Raw genomic sequence first — 13674 nt, forward strand, 5'->3', positions numbered from 1 at the left:
AGAAAAGGGATATATCTTTCTTTGAAATATTTGTCATCGAAAGCGAAGAAATAAAAGGAAGAAAGTGATAATTATGATGAAGAATCTCTTAAAGAAGAGGAGATGAGTTTATTCGTTAAATGCTATAATAGATACTTGAAAAAAAAACAAGCTCAGGAATTCCAATAAATCTTTGATAAATTTAAAAAAGACTCACCTGCCTAAAAAAGAACAAAAGAAAAATGATGATGATATCATATGTTATGAGTGTGGAAAATTGGGACATTTTAAAACTACTTGTCCAAGTCTCACTAAACATAAAAAAAAGAAGGATAAAGATATCTATAAGACAAAAGGTAAAAGCACCAAAGGTTGCAAAACCTATAGTGCATGGGAAGAAGAGGATGATAGCTCCTCCTCAGATTCTTGCTCAAGCTCGGATGATGAGTGTGCTAACCTATGTTTAATGGCATGAAAGAAAGGTGAAAGCTCACATGTATATACCTCTGATCCTGGAAGTGAACCTTCATATAAATATTTGTTGAAAGCGTTTAATGATGTGTATGCATATTAGATAAATGCTTTTAAGAAAATTTATCTCCAAAAGAAAATGATTGAAAATATTGAAAGGAGATTAATGATCTTAATAGTGCTTTAGATTCCTTGAAAGATGCACATACGTCTCTATTTTACAAGCGTTTTAATGTTTATGACAATTTAGTTGAAAATATAGAAAAAATAGAGTGATTTACTTGTCCAAATTTAAAATATGAAATTGAAAATCTCAAAGGACAATTAACTTATTCTATTTCACTATCTATTACTAGTTTTACTTCTTCAAGTGATAAAGCGGTCATTTTTAAGAAAAAACCCTCATGTTACTAAAATAAATAGAAAAAGTAATTCATCTAAAATTTTATGTCATTATTGTGGTGATAGAGAACACATTAGGCCTCTTTGTCATATTAGGAATGTTCAAGTTCCTAGTGGTAAAATGACATGGATACCTAAGTGTTCCTTAACTAACCCCAAAGGACCCACTAGCTGAGTATCTAAATTCCCTATTTGTTGTCTGCAGGAAAGTCTTGTCTCCGCGAAAAGGTTATGGTTCATAAATAACAGATGTTCAAGACTATGTTATAGCCTATGTTCATCAAGTTCAATGAGAAAGAAAGCGACCATGCTACATATGGGGACAACACAAGAGGTAAATGTTTAGGAGAAGGCATTGTGGGAAATCCCTCTATAATCACCATAGAAGGTGTGCTTTTAGTTAAAGGGCTTAAACACAATTTACTTAGCGTTAGTCAATTATGCAGAAAAGGATACTCTATGGTTTTCGATACTCTAGGTTGCTAAGTTGAGCATATGAAAAGTGAAGAACTTTTGTTTAAGGATTCTAGGATTTATAATATTTATATGCTTGATTTAGATTTTGTCGATTCATGGAGCTAAAGGCCTAGTCACCAAGAGCGAATATTTTTGGTTATGTCATAGGCGTTTAAGCCACATGCATTTTGATTTAATCAATAAAATAGCATCCAAGGGTCTAGTGATTGGTCCTTCAAAAATTAAATTTTCAAAAGATAAACTATGTGATTGACACGTGGCAAATGCACGACTATGCGAAGTAGTAAAAAGTTATCAAACCATAAAGACCAATGGTTTAAGTACTGAGTTTTGTCCCATCGATGTATATCTAAAGAAATAAAAATATGAGTTTTGGTGAAAATAACTTAAATGAAAATAGCTTATTTGAAAAATCAATTAAATTCTAATTAAGGCAATCAGGACCTAGGGTTATGGTTCTTACTCTAACACGTTCGTACAATCCAAGTCACTTCTATTACGAGAGTTTCAACATGATTTATAGAAAATAAATAAATATTGGCAATACCTACATTCTCCAACGCATTCCCCTATCGATGATGAATAATTCGTCTCCTTTTACATGACCGAGTTATTCATTAAAGATTCCTTACTTTTTCTCGGATATAAAACTTTCTCAAATTCGTCAAAGTGCTCTCACTGTATTGGGATTATCTGTTTAAAAACCCGTGCTCCGGTACTAACATATATATTTCATACTACGACTAGTACCTGAGAACACTTTATTTTCGTACAAGATTTGGGATGCATGAGCTCAGGAAATAAAATAAATTTAGACAAATAATCTCAAAATCGACATGTGACATAACATATAAAAGGTTATAAGACGATCCCCATAACCCCTAGTCCCTAATGGATTACTCACCATGGTGAGGGCAAACCAAATAAATTCAATGATCACATATGAATTCATAGTAGGACATTGAAATGGACAAGCAATTGAATATGGAAACAAATAGAAAAACCATAATTGTTAGTTCTAAACTCAAATTTCTCCAAAGGACACTTCAGTACAAAGGTAATGGAAAATACATAGAAACTTTGCAGAATAAACACCTGGATCCTAAACTTATAACCAACTATGAGTTTTATAGAAAAAACTAAAACTACAATAAAATCTATTTTTAAATGCTCATTATATCAGAATTAGATCAAATTAAATCATGCCTAAAAGCTAAAAACATGAGAATCAATCTAAAAAAGGAAAAAAGTAAAATCTACCTCGCCCTCCTACTACAACCTATATCAGCTGCTACGACCTATAACAGCTGCTATGGGTGGCCGTAGCAGGCCTATAGTCTTTGTAATAGAGTGTGGCAAAGTGGAAACCCTAGGTGCCTTGTTGCTAAGGCCGGTAGCAACTGCTACGGGTGATTGTAGCAGCTGTTACGGGTGACCGTAGCAGCCCTCTAGTTTTTGTATGGGTATTTTCTGAATTTTGACTTTTTTCCATGTTTCACTCGTTTTTTTATCCCTTTTCATCTCAAATTCTCATTAGGACCTCAAAATAGTAAAACACACAACCAGAGCATAAATTATGGTAAACGAAAGTAAAATGAACAAAAAGCGGTGAAATGCTAAGTAAAAATGACTTGAAAGAATGGTACGAAAACCATTTATCAAACTCCCCTAAACTTAGACCACTTCTTGTCCTCGAGCAACAAAGCTTGCTTATACAAATTTTCGGATCAAGCGGTTCACTACATGAAAAACACCTTCAACATTACTCATACGTGAGTTTTCATTTCGATCGACTAAACTTTGTTCTCTTGGTAATCATTTGACAACAAAGGTATCCACAAGAACACTAACCACAATAAAGCCACAAGACCTAAGTCTCCCTTTCGGACACCTCTCCAACTATGCTTTAGGCTTAAATATCTTTTTCAATTTTTTATCCTATTTCATTCGGACAATCAAATTAAGGCATTTTGAATTATTTTTCTCGCCACATGCACAAAACCGGTTGATAATTTTTGTCCAAACACCATTTTTAATTTATTATTTATTTCGATGAAGTTACACACTATTATGCGCTTATTTGTGCACTTTGGGACAATGTTTGGGGTTCAACCACCGTTAGGCTAAATAATCGGGTGAGGGTTACCAAACTTAAAAGGTCTAGTTTCCTTTTACCGCCTTTTCATCATTTTGGTACTAAAATTATTTGTTTCTAAACCAATCATACATGGATGTGAGTCTAATTTATTTCAGACTGTCATTATAAACTAATCGGGGAATACTTCTCAGAAGCCGAGTACTATAGCACAAATCTACACGTTGAACTCGCGTCCTACTTCGGGGAACCTAGGGTGTTTGGGTAATACCTAAGTTAACAAACTTTTCGAATGTCCCTAGTCTTAGCCTTTCATCTCTCCAACTCTATATACTTTCCCGTTTTCTCCATAACCGAAGCTTTTCAAGATTTTTTTTACATAGTCTTAGTTTGGGAAAAACTACTAAAAAGTGGTCTTTTGGAAATAAAAATAAGGAAATAGCTAAAGAACAAGAAAAAAACATGAACATAAAAATGAAAGAAAATAAAAACAAAAGAAAAGTAAAGAAGTACCCCCCTCAAACTTGAACTAAACATTATCCTCAATGTTTTAGCGCAAGCAAGAGGGAGTAAACTCATAAAAACCTCACTCGGGAGGTGGGAACCACAAAATGAGTTGTTGCATCATCGCTTGGACATCTTCCAAAACCACTTCTTTCCTAGTTTGCTTAACCTTCATCCCATGAATTTCAGATTGAACCCACTCCTACCTATCTTGATTTGCGCTCGAAGCCCAACTTCATTTTGGGTAGGAAGTGTGGGTGGAGGAACAATGTCCTCTTCCATTGTGGTACCTATATGATGGTTACTAATGTCAGGCTCACTCTCTTCCTCGGATGAGTTACCTGAAGATGAGACGACCGTTTGGTAAAGAGAATTATTACGAATATCAATTCTTACCTTTCTACGATTAGGCAAGTCAAGATGGCCTTGTTACGGATCATCACCGTATAGGTGTTACCGTCCATGATAATCATACCTTGATGCACACGGAATCCATATCAACCTTACTCCTCCCCTCAAAAATACGGTCCTTGGCCAAGTTAAACTCAATACCAAGCTGCTTGACAATTTGGGTAATCATACCCTCCACCGAAATCCCTCAGGTGGCCACACGAGCAACCTTACCCAAATAATTTACCGCAGAGGCGACGACATTAAAAATGGAATTATTTGTCATGTAATACAAGAAGAAAATATCCCTTTGGGAATCCACACTGGTGTTATCACCTTGTCCAAACAAGGTGAAAGCAATCACCTTGTCCGAACAAGATGAAAGCAATCACCTTTTTCACGTACCAGAAGCCTGAGTTTTGGATGGTGGGGGCTTTCGCCCCTGTATCGGTATAGAAGATGTTTCCATAAATAGAATGAAAAAAGCTCTTAAAATAAAAATATTATAGGACATCTCCTATCCCATATATGGGCAATTGGAGGATGTGCCCTAACTCTTCCACACGTAATTCTTGGTTTTGGTTAACAAGACGGAACTTGAGAGTACTATAGTAGTATCTCGTTCTGTCAATCCACTTATTTTGAAACTTAAAGTCTAATACCTTTGTATAAAATCAAGTAAGCCTATAGAGTGGAGCATTCTATCTACTTCAGCTTTAAGACCAAGGATAGTAAGAGTGCTTTCGCACATGTACCTTGACATAGTGATTTTTCGCTTGATAAGAATGGAGTACTACTTAGCTTAAGAATATTCCTCAAAGACGATGTTGTGAGGGTTGGATGATCAAGTGCTTCCTCTCTTATGAGGCCTTGATGATTCTTCTACTTTCTTGCCCTTATCGTTCCTCTTGGGTGCCATTGATGGTTGATGTCGAAAATTTCAAGGTGAGATTTTTTGAATTTTTGTGCCCAGAAGTATGATCGGGATGGTGGATAATGAAGTTTTTATGAAGGTGGTTTAGGGATTAGGGTTGATAAAAGGTTAAAGGTTGAAGCTTTTTCTTTGAAAACAATGGAGGTTTTGGAGAAAATATGGAAGAAAGTGGGAAAATTGAAGGAGATGTAATGATTTTGAGAGAAAATGGTTTGTATTAATGGAGATTAAAATTCATATTTGGTTATTTTAAATAAGGTTTATGAATGAGATGGAGGTGGCTGAGGGGTTTTTTTACCGAGATAACCCAGTTTTTCGAAAAAATTCCCAAAATAACCCAGTTTTCAGCAAAATTCCCAATCTACCCCACTTTTAGGAGGTGTCTCCAATTGAATTGGCGACTCCTCTTAAAAATTGCAAGGAGGCGCCAATTGGATTGGCTAGGGCAGGTGCCCTAGCCAATCCAATTGGCGCCTATGTGTAATTTTTAAGAGGAGTCGCCAATTCAATTGGCGACACCCTTACAAAAGGCTCAAATGGAAAAACCTCCAACATGAAAGTTGTAGATCTTTTCAAGACAATGAATTTGGACATAAATTTTGAATCATTTTGATTTTTTATGAGAAAGTTATGGGCAGTTGAAGTTGGACTTCTGATTTTTTCAACTGTTATCTGACCTATAATGTTTTGTATTATCGCATGTGTTTCTGTTAGAGTTATGAAATTTTGTCCAACATAACAACTGAAGTAGACATCTTAAATTTTCCAATGCACTTGGTCCCACCTCAAAATAATTAAAAATGAGTGAGTTAGGTCCTTGCGAACTTGACCCAAAATTAGGGTTTCTGTCAAAACATGTGTATGTGAATTTTGCCAAAAGGGACCAACTTCAAGCCCTTCGGTTTGAATGATAAAAACCTCAAATGACAAAACCTTAAACATAAAAGTTGTAGATCTTTTCAAGATAAAGAATTTGGACAAAAATTTTGCATCATTTGCATTTTTTTGAGAAAGGTATGGGCACCTGAACTTGGACTCTTTGACATTTCAACTATTATCTGACGTATAATGTTTTGCATTATCCCATGTGTTTCTTTTAGAATTATGAAATTTTGTTCAACATAACATTTGAAGTAGACATCTCAAATTTTGCAATGCACTTGGTCCCACCTCAAAATAATTAAAAATGAGTGAGTTAGGTCCTTGCGAACTTGACCCAAAATTAGGGTTTCTGTCAAAACATGTGTATATGAATTTTGCCAAAAGGGACCAACTTCAAGCCCTTCTGTTTGAATGATAAAACCCTCAAATGACAAAACCTTCAACATAAAAGTTGTAAATCTTTTCAAGACAATGAATTTGGACTAAAATTTTGCATCATTTGCAATTTTTTTGAGAAAGGTACTAAAATTCTCAAAAAAATTGCAAATGATGCAAAATTTTAGTCCAAATTCATTGTCTTGAAAAGATGTACAACTTTTATGTTGAAAGTTTTGTCATTTGAGGGTTTTATCATTCAAACAGAAGGGCTTGAAGTTGGTCCCTTTTGGCAAAATTCACATACACATGTTTTGACAGAAACCCTAATTTTGGGTCAAGTTCGCAAGGACCTAACTCACTCATTTTTAATTATTTTGAGGTGGGACCAAGTGCATTGCAAAATTTGAGATGTCTAGCTCAAATGTTATGTTGAACAAAATTTCATAATTCTAAAAGAAACACATGGGATAATGCAAAACATTATACGTCAGATAACAGTTGAAATGTCAAAGAGTCCAAGTTCAGGTGCCCATACCTTTCTCAAAAAAAATGCAAATGATGCAAAATTTTAGTCCAAATTATTTATCTTGAAAAGATCTACAACTTTTATGTTGAAGGTTTTGTCATTTAAGTTTTTTATCATTCAAACAGAAGGGCTTGAAGTTGGTCCCTTTTGGCAAAATTCACATACACATGTTTTGACAGAAACCCTAATTTTGGGTCAAGTTCGCAGGGACCTAACTCACTCATTTTTAATTATTTTTAGGTGGGACCAAGTGCATTGCAAAATTTGATATGTCTACTTCAAATGTTATGTTGGACAAAATTTCATATTTCTAAAAGAAACACATGCGATAATGCAAGACATTATAGGTCAGATAACAGTTGAAAAAATCAGAAGTCCAACTTCAACTGCCCATAACTTTCTCATAAAAAATCAAAATGATTCAAAATTTATGTCCAAATTCATTGTCTTGAAAAGATCTACAACTTTCATGTTGGAGGTTTTCCCATTTGAGCCTTTTGTAAGGGTGTCGCCAATTGAATTGGCGACTCCTCTTAAAAATTACACATAGGCGCCAATTTGATTGGCTAGGGCACCTGCCCTAGCCAATCCAATTGGCGCCTCCTTGCAATTTTTAAGAGGAGTCGCCAATTCAATTGGAGACACCTCCTAAAAATGGGGTAGATTGGGAATTTTGCTGAAAACTGGGTTATTTTGGGAATTTTTTCGAAAAACTGGGTTATCTCGGTAAAAAAACCTGGCTGAGGCCCATAAATATTCAAATTTTGAAAAAATTTAAACCCTTGTTCGCATACCCTATGAAGGCCCGTAGCACAAGCTATGGCCGCCAGTAGTAGAGCATTGGTTCCCATGCCCAATTATTGGTTTTAAGGTTTTGTGTGATGGGGATGCTACGAACCACAACAACTGCTATGGGTTCCCGTAGAAAGCCCCTAATTTTTATATGGAAATTTTTTGTTCTTTGTGGTTTTGTAGGATCCTTTCAGGTCCGGTTCCTTGGATGATTTCTCTCAACTTTTTCCAACAATTTCACTCATTTCCCTTTGTCCTTGTGAGATTTTTATTAACTAAAAAAAGAAATAAAACAACAAGAAAACAAATTAGTGCAAAAAAGTGTGGGTTGCCTCCCATTAAGCGCTTTATTTAAGGTCATTTAGCTCTACCACATACACCTTCAACTCAAGAGGGCACTTCTTTCAAGCTAGAATCCATAGTGTCCCCCCTAGCTATTGTCGGGACCCAACTAACTTTAGTCATCTATGACATGCACCCCTCTTCCTTTTTCTTCCACCTATGTGTAGGCTCATACTTTTGGTCTGGTTGTTCACATATTTTTTCTTTCACTCCTTTCTTATCCTTAGACTTACTCTTTTTTAACCCTAGACGAGGTCTATGGTTCTTGGGTTTATCGCCTGTCACAACAGACGCTTCAAAGCTTAGGTTAGTGGGGATGAGACTCTCATCCAAAACTTCTCCATAGACCTTAGCTTTGGTATCATCCATCTCAACTTTAGCGCTACCAATTAAGCATTTTTCTAACTTATTGTTGGGAGGAGGCTTCAGTGTGCTCTCTTGAACATAACTAGTTAATAGGTCTACCTAACAACAAGAATCCCTCAAAGAAGGGTTCTCAAAATGTTTTACTAGAATAAATTCAATCTTCTCTTCTCTTACCTCGAAAGTCATCTTTCCTCTCTTGACATCGATGATGACCTCCGCCGTAGCTAAGAAGGGCATACATAAGATTTTCGAGATGTGGCAATTCTCATATGAGTCTCCAAGATTTTAGTATAGGTGATAACATTGTCAACCTTAGTGTTCAAATGCCTAAGTGCCTCATCGGTGAGGAGCTTTTGAATTCTAAACTCGTCGTTTCGACGGGTTTGCATAATCACAATATTTTCCATCAAAATATCTAGGTTGAATTTCTTAGGCTCGGTTGTGTAGATTTTGGAAACCTGGCGGTCCCATAGCTTGTTGGGGATTGTTCTTCCTATAATAGAAATTAGGGTGATCGTGCCACCCTGGGTTATAGGTGTTAGAGTACGGATTATTCTGCTGGTTGTTGTTCATAAAATTGACATTTTCTCAGGTGGATCCTCTAGCAAAGGTCATTCGAAAATCTCTATCGGTGTGCCCATTAATTCTGCATACTCACAGTAGAGAGTAGCAGAGGAAAAAGAAGTAACAAAGGCAGGAGTAATGGGTGTGAAAGGTGTGATGCTTAAACTATTAATCTTTTGGTAAAAGGCATCCACTTTAGCTTTCATATGGTCAAACACATTAGCCTCTTAAAGACCAACAGTCTTAGGGGTAGACTTAGTGGAAAATTGTCACACATTTTCCCATGAATGGTGATGTTTGGTCATTTCTTCTATCAAGTTATAGGCTACATCTTGAGGACTATTCATTAGGGCTCTGCCAGAAGCTGCATCTAAGGCCATCCTTGTGGAGTAAAAGAGAGCGTTGTAAAATTCATGGATAATCATCCACTTCTCAAGCCTATGAAAAAGGCATAGTCTTAACAAATCTTTATAACGCTCCCACACGTCAAACAATGATTCCCCATCTTCTTACCTAAAATTGTTAATCTCATTACTAACTTTGACTGTTTTTCTTGACAGAAAGTACCGCGCAAGAAATGCCTCTTTCAACTGAGTTCATGAAGTAATGGAATTGACGGACAAGGATTGAAGCTAAGCCTATACACGATATCTCAAAGAAAAAGGGAAACAAACGAAGGTGGATAGAGTTTTGGTCAACGCCATTAACCTTAACAATACCACAATTATCAGCAAATATCGAATTGTGAAGGTTCGGGCTTTCAGATGGTAACCCGAAAAATTGGTTTTATTGCACAATACAAATCAAAGAAGGTTTTAATTCAAAAATATTTGCCGCAATCAGCGGGTGCACAATACTACAATGTGGTTCCTCTTCAGTAGGAATCACATAATCCTTAAGAGGCTTAGTGTCAACTATTGGATCAACCATAACTTGTGTCTAAGATTTTGGCGTCTCTCAAGTAAGAAACGCTCGATTTTGTTCACAGGTTCAACTAAATTTCCAACAGAACGAGTTCTTCGCATACAAGAGGAGCGAGAACCACATCAAAATAAACACAGTAAAATAACAGAAAAATAAATAAAGCTCTAGTTTATACAATGATCAAACATTAAAATATATCTTTTTAGTATTAATAGTAAATTAGTAATAGTAATGTATTTAAATAATTTTATAGGAAAAAATATAAATAATAACTTTATCATGTATAGATTTATCTTTTGATTCTCATTCTCTCAATATGGATAACTTCACTAGAACTTAAATTCGGATTATTCATGATCTCTTTATGTATGAAGGTGCTAGAAAATACAAACAATATGATTTGACATATGTTGATAAATTTTAATTTTTTATTATGAATATTGCTCAATTCTTTATTTGAAATATACTATTTCAAAAATCATTTTGGTAAATATTAAAACGAATAGTAAAATATTAAAGAGCATGGGAACAAGTAAGGTAGGAGTTTTCTATAATAGCTCACATGTTACATCTAGTTCTCCCGTTACAAAGAGATTTTACATTTTTTACTTGAAGAGTTTAATACACTATAATTAATGATAAAAAATTATTCATTACTCTTATTCTTAGTTTGTAAGGAAGGGATGTCACTCTATATAAATCCTTCGTAGATTCTATCTTTAACCAATATGCGATTTGGGTTTTTTCAATCCCCCCACGTCCAACATTATTGGGCTTGGAGTGTGTATATAAACGGTGAGTGACATGAATTATCGATATATGGGACTTGATTTTTCCAATACACCTCCTTGCGTCCAACACTTTTTGGGGCTTGGTGCGCATATATAAATGATGAGTGACCTGAATCGATAGGCTCATGATACTATGATAGAATTAGAGTTTGACTCGATTCATCCTTATAAAATCGGTTGTAAGATGAGGGATATCACTTTATATAAACTCTTTGTGGGTTTCATCTTTAACCAATGTGGAACTTGGGTTTTTTCCAATACTAAACACTTGTAGAACATGTTTCTTGAGAAACGAATAATTTAAGTTTCTCTAGACAATATACAAAGTTGTTGTCTATGATGAGTCCAGTTACATAGTTTTGAGTTTGTGTCAAACAAATTCATTTTACTTGAAGGGCTTAGTACATTATAATTAGTGACAAATAATTATTCATTACTCTTATTCGTCATACACTTATCCATTAGATACACTCTTATCAACACGATATAATTAGAGTTTGTCCTAACTCATTCCAACAAAATTAGTTTGTAAAGGAGTGGTGTCACTCTATATAAACCCCTTTTAAATTCTATCTTTAACCAATTTGTAATTGTTTTTTTTTCAATACTCTCCCTCATGCCAATCACTATTGTGAGTTCTATCTTTAACCAATGTATGACTTGAATTTTTCTTAATACTCCCCCTCACGTCCAACACTATTGGACTTGGAGTGTGCATATAAACAATGGATGACCTAAATTATCGATATGTGAGACTTGGTTTTCCCAATACACCTCATTGTGTCCAACACTTTATTGGGTTTGGTGTGCATATATAAATGATGGGTGACCTGAATCGATAGGCTCATGATACTATGATAAAATTAGAGTTTGACCCGATTCATCCCAATAAAATTGGCTTATAAGATGAGGAATATCACTTTATATAAACTCTTGGTGGGTTCTATCTTTAACAAACCTAGAACTTGCGTTTTTTCCAATACTAAATACTTCTAGAACATGTTTCTTGAGAAACTAATAACTTAAGTTTCTCTAGACAATATATAAAAGTTGTTGTCTATGATGAGTTAAGTTACATAGTATTGAGTTTATGTCAAACATATTTATTTTAGGATTCCAACTCTCATTAGAGATAATTCTATAACAATTCAGATATCTAAAACGCTTGAAAAATTGATTATATATTAATTTTGAAAAAAGATGTTGAAAAAATAAAGAGCACAATCACAACATAACTCGAAATTTTAAAAATGAAGAAAAAATTAAGATTGTTATCAATGACAATCTAAAAATAATAGGTTTAAATGTGTTTTTAATCTTTTTAATGTAATAATTTTTAACTTTTAAATCCCATTAAAAAAACAATATTTTTTTAATGAGTTAAAAATATTGACTATAATAATTAATTTTAATTAATAAATTATTATTTTTAATTTAAATTATATTTTTTAACAAATTATTTAAAAATTAATTAATATAAATTTTAAAATAAATTTAGTTGAGCCTAAACTTATATCTTTACAATATTCCACCAATCCACAAGTTGACATTACACATAACTCATGTATTTTTTTATATACGTGTTACCTCACCAATCTACATCAATACATTTTGTTAAACATATGATACATATGATATGAGCCAGAAGAACTCACCATATGTTTAAACTCAGAAGTATGTTCCATTTTTAGACCGCTAAATCAAATATGGAAATCTTTGTGCAACTATCGTCTAGATTTTTTATATTTGGAAGAACTATTTGTTACTGATTTATTTTGGTGATATGTCCACATGTTAGTAGCATGATGTATGTGTATGATGAATATTCTGTGTCCAAAGTTCATGCTTGAGCAACAGAAATTTCAAATTTCTTTTTCAAATTTTCTCATGATATTAGGCAGATCATTTATTGTCACTGGTTTTTGTAAGGCAAACGAATTATATAAAACAAAAAAGAAAGACACTATGGTCAAAATGATTCCTGAAAAAAAGGCATATGAAATACCAAAACCAATAATATCGAAGAAAAACAGTTAAAAACAACTTCAACGATAAAAGGTAAGGATCTTAAACAAAACTTTCCAACGTAAAAACACAGAAAAACCAGCATCAGTTAACATCTGTAGGAGCATCAAAACTACAAAGAAACACAACAAATATTAGATTATCATGAGAAACTTCCACGTAACGTCAAAAGCAACATACAAGTAAGAAAAACATCACATATTCATTCAAAACTTTAAGATGGTAGGTGTATAAGTCATCTAGATTATAAAGTGTTCAACCCCTACTTTTCTAAATAATGTGAGAGTGTTAAGAAATATTCCAACTCACACTTGTACACAATAACAAGCACACATCCAATGGAAGTCAAAACCACTTACCTCCTATTGACTTAATTCAATCTTAAAAAATCGATTTGTAAGGTGAGGATTGACCCCACTTACAAGGACATATTCAGGGAATATATCATCCGATGTTGGACTCTTAACACACCCCTCATGTCTAAGATTGAACATCTAGAGCGTGTAAATAAATGGTGGATAGTTTGATAGCAGAAACTTGATAATAGGTGGTCTATCGAATTTTAAATTAGGTTCTGATATCATATGTAAGGTGAGTATTGTTCCCACTTATAAAAACATGTTTAGACCATCTATTATCTAATGTGAAATTCTTAATAGATAGAATTCTTAAGTCAGACCGAGAAGGTACAATAATTTTTCACATACCTACTAAAATACCATTTTCAAATTTAAAAAAAATGAAAAATGATATTATTGTTAACATTTTGTTTGCCGGATCATCTTAATCTTTTTCCATTTTGCATTATGTTTTTAAGGAGAAATTGTGATAA

At 34.0% G+C, this 13674-nt stretch overlaps 1 non-coding gene across 1 annotated transcript; it reads left to right on the forward strand.

The window, feature by feature from the left end:
- The first annotated feature begins 9537 nt into the window (after window positions 1-9537).
- Window positions 9538-9644, forward strand: LOC127133627 (small nucleolar RNA R71). Its single transcript, XR_007807580.1, has one exon. It is a non-coding gene; the product is annotated as a small nucleolar RNA R71 (small nucleolar RNA).
- Window positions 9645-13674: the final 4030 nt, after the last annotated feature.

The sequence above is a fragment of the Lathyrus oleraceus genome, chromosome 3 (assembly GCF_024323335.1).
Source record: "Lathyrus oleraceus cultivar Zhongwan6 chromosome 3, CAAS_Psat_ZW6_1.0, whole genome shotgun sequence".
Classification (NCBI taxonomy): domain Eukaryota; kingdom Viridiplantae; phylum Streptophyta; class Magnoliopsida; order Fabales; family Fabaceae; genus Lathyrus; species Lathyrus oleraceus.